Source organism: Frankliniella occidentalis, unplaced genomic scaffold (assembly GCF_000697945.3).
Source record: "Frankliniella occidentalis isolate FOCC.00 unplaced genomic scaffold, Focc_3.1 Scaffold16, whole genome shotgun sequence".
Taxonomy (NCBI): domain Eukaryota; kingdom Metazoa; phylum Arthropoda; class Insecta; order Thysanoptera; family Thripidae; genus Frankliniella; species Frankliniella occidentalis.
Window position 1 is genome coordinate 3316961 of NW_026267146.1, and position 3317 is coordinate 3320277.

General features: G+C 57.4%; 1 protein-coding gene across 1 annotated transcript in view; it reads left to right on the forward strand.

Annotated features, from left to right (window-relative positions):
• LOC113207674 (allatostatin-A receptor-like) overlaps positions 1 to 3317 on the forward strand; it is a gene marked incomplete in the record, with an annotated part of 197214 nt that overhangs the window by 122734 nt on the left and 71163 nt on the right. The window contains 1 exon segment of the mRNA XM_052264052.1: positions 2184 to 2225.

Sequence of the window (3317 nt, forward strand, 5' to 3'; positions counted from 1 at the left end):
CCCCCCCCTCCATCACAGGAGACGGATAAGCGCCAAGGCGTGTGGCGGCCGGAAACGCCAAAAAACTTTTCAATCCGTTTTCTTCTCGCCCCCTCCCCCTTCCCCCTGACTCTTCCCAACTTGCGGGGGTGGCGATCAGAAGCCCAGCGGCCGATAAACTACACCGCCGAGCTGGCAGCCGGCCGGCGGGCGGGATAGGCGGGGCTGCCCGAGCTGCCGGCCTGCCTTCTCTTTTGGCTGCCAAAACTTTTCCCGGAGGCCGAGAGGCACGCTACTTTGACACTAGCCGAGTCCCGCCCAGCAGCGTGAGTGGCGGGCGCCGACGTGATACCGACACCGCTGCCGCCACCATGCGCGCGCCCGCCCGACCGTGCGTCCGGTTGCCTTCATCACAGAGAGGTCGCTCGCTGCCAAAGACTCCCCGCCCGGCGCAAGTAGTACAAAAGTGAAAATGCCCCTTCTGTACTGTACAGTACAGTACAACCCCGGGCAGCTGGGCCCTCTCATCTCTGGGGGATTGCATCGCGTTGCTTTCTTTCAGTTGGAGGAAAGCCGCGCACGACCCACACAGCAGCAGTCCTCTCCACATCCATCTGGCCTCCTTGCAGGTCCAGGGCTCCTTGCAAGTGTCCGCGCGGGTCGGCCTCGACCGCCCCCGCCCCCCGCGCCTCCGCAGCTCGCCGCCTCGACTTCAAAGTTTGCCGCGCCGGGCCGGCGCAGCCCCTGCAGGGCCTCTTAATGAGTTCCTTTTGTGCGGAGACGTCGTCGCGTGGGGGATGTGACACGAGCAGCGGCGAGCTGTGCGAGAGAGACGGAAGGGTAGACCGCTCTGCACGCAGTGAAGCTCCACTCTCTGTGTTCGTCGCGAAATTACTTCGACAACTATACCGCTGTGTCGCGGCTGCTTAGCGACACAACGTTTTTGATCAAAACTTATAAAATTATGTCGCATATGATGATTAACGGACGTCGGCTTGGTTGTATTTTTAGCTTAGTCTACTTAAATTAGAAATAAATAAGTAATTAAAAGTAAAAACAATTTTTTGTGTTTTGGGAATCAAATTTTCGCCATTACTTCTAGTTATGGATTGGGTGCCGCGTTGTTGCCACCCACATTCAGCTGCACGTGCCTACAGTGTAGGTAACGTAACAGTATAGGTGAGGTAGCGGCCTGCGCGCCGCGAGCTCGGGGTCCGCACCATCAACGGTTGGTATGCCTGCGCACGTTGTGCCTCGGTCAGCTTGTGGTCCAGGATACGGCCCGTGGCCACTTCCCCTTCCACCGATCCCATCCCCCTCGCCCATTTTCACCGCCCACCGCAACCCCCTCCGGCCCGCCATGCCTCGCGCTGACATTAGGACGACAGAAAACTGCCGCGGCCAGAGCCCGCTCCCTGCCGACCGCACTTTAGTGGTGCAACTACAATGTAGCGGAACAGCCGCCGCTGTGGCAGAAGGGCTTCTATTGTTCGGATCGGGCCGCGGGTACCAGCGTGCGCCGGCCCACCCGCCGCGAAAAGCACTGCTTGCGCAGCCACCGCCGGGGCAAGGTTCATAAGAGAATCTTTTGAGGTGTTTAATACACAATGGGGGGACAGAGAATTAACGAGAAGGGACAGTTCAAGACGGTTCAAGACTCGTAAATCAAACAGTTGGTTTTCCATAAATTCGTATGGCCCTAAAGGCTCACAGGGAAAGTTTTCCACGACACATGAGTTGACAAAATACAATTATAAAATTGTATTTGCGTGCCGTTTTAGAATTCATCATGACAAGTAAAGATGAGCTGTCGAAATTTGTAACACTTTGGTAACCACGCAAACGAAATATGTACGGACGGAGACTGTTCAAAGTGTGGAAGAAGGAACATGCAGGGTAAGGGTTCTCGAAATGTATGGGGTGAGGCTGACAATGAAACCCGAACGAAGTCGGCTATACTTCCTCCGTCGAGAAGGAATAATCAAACACTCATCTTCCGATGGAGGAGGAAGGAGAGAAGATGGCGGACCCCACGCGCGCGTGTCTCCCATAAGAAACTTCGCACCGCTCCCGGCGCTCGCGTGTTTTCGGCGTGCGGAATGATTTGTGGATTTGCTCACGGAAAGGACTCCGGACTCCGCTCTTTGGTGCCGTCTCACCGCACCGCACCCGCCTCTAATCTAACCCGCGTCTGTGTGTTGCAGGGAGTGGATCAGGCTGCTCGGGGCCGCTGCTCGGGCGCACAGGTAAGCAACTCCCACGCCGCCTCACTCCCGAGCGGCTCAAAGTTGCGCGTCGGGACGACGCTCTGGAGGGCGACGCCGCTCGAGCCATAAGATGACGGCAACTTGTATCTGGTGCGCCGCCGCGTCGCGCCGCGCGCTCCTTCACTTTGAACTGGTTCGAACTCATCAACACGTGGGGGGGGGGGGGGCTTGCTGCAAAAGTTTACACTCCGCCAGAGACGGTGATCACGTCCCGGATCATATTGCGCACACACAGCAGCAGCGCCACTCCGCCGCTCGCATGTTGAAGCCTCTTCTGACGACGTGAACTATCTCTGGCCTGCTTCCGCCCCCTTCTGCACGGCAGTCTCTTCGGCTACCCCTTGCCGCGCTCATCCGCTCCCCCTTCACGACGACGGGCCCTTCCCTTCCCCCGCAAGAGGCCTCGCCACACCACCGGGTTCGGTAAATTGCTCAGTAAACGGTGGTGTGTGTTTCGTGCATGTAGCAGGGAGCGAGCGTCGTGTGCCGCCCTCGACCGCCACTTTGAAGTGCTCACGTGGCGGTCGTGCCGGCAAGGCTGATGTAGCAGCGACGGAGAGAGAGGGAGAGATCGTCTGTCCGGTTTCTCTTTCCCTCCCTCCCCCCTTTCTCTCTATGTCTCTCTATCTCCTTACTTTGTCTCTTTCTCTCTCCTTTCTCTCTTTTCCCTCTCTCTCCCCCCGGCCTGGCAGTGCGGCGCCCGACCCGACCTGTGCCGCCGGCTTTGCCGTCGCCGCTCGCCTCTACTTGTGAACTTTACGATCCCTGCCCCTTTTACCGCCCCCTCCCCTCCTCCCGGATGCGGGGTCTACATCAGCCGTACGACCTGGAGCTAAATAGCTCTCATATCAATGAAAAGAAAATGCAATAAACTTGTTTTATTGTGTAATCCGATGTATCATGTGATCTAGCGTAAAACGAAAGGCTCGACGAAAGGTTATTCGGTGTAATCCGACCGGTGTCAGTTGGGAACTCCATTCCGACCAATGCCAATTTACACACAGACTTAGCAGCAAGTTGCGTTACACTGGTGTCCGCTGCTTCCGTAGCACCCTCACAGCCCCCCCCCCT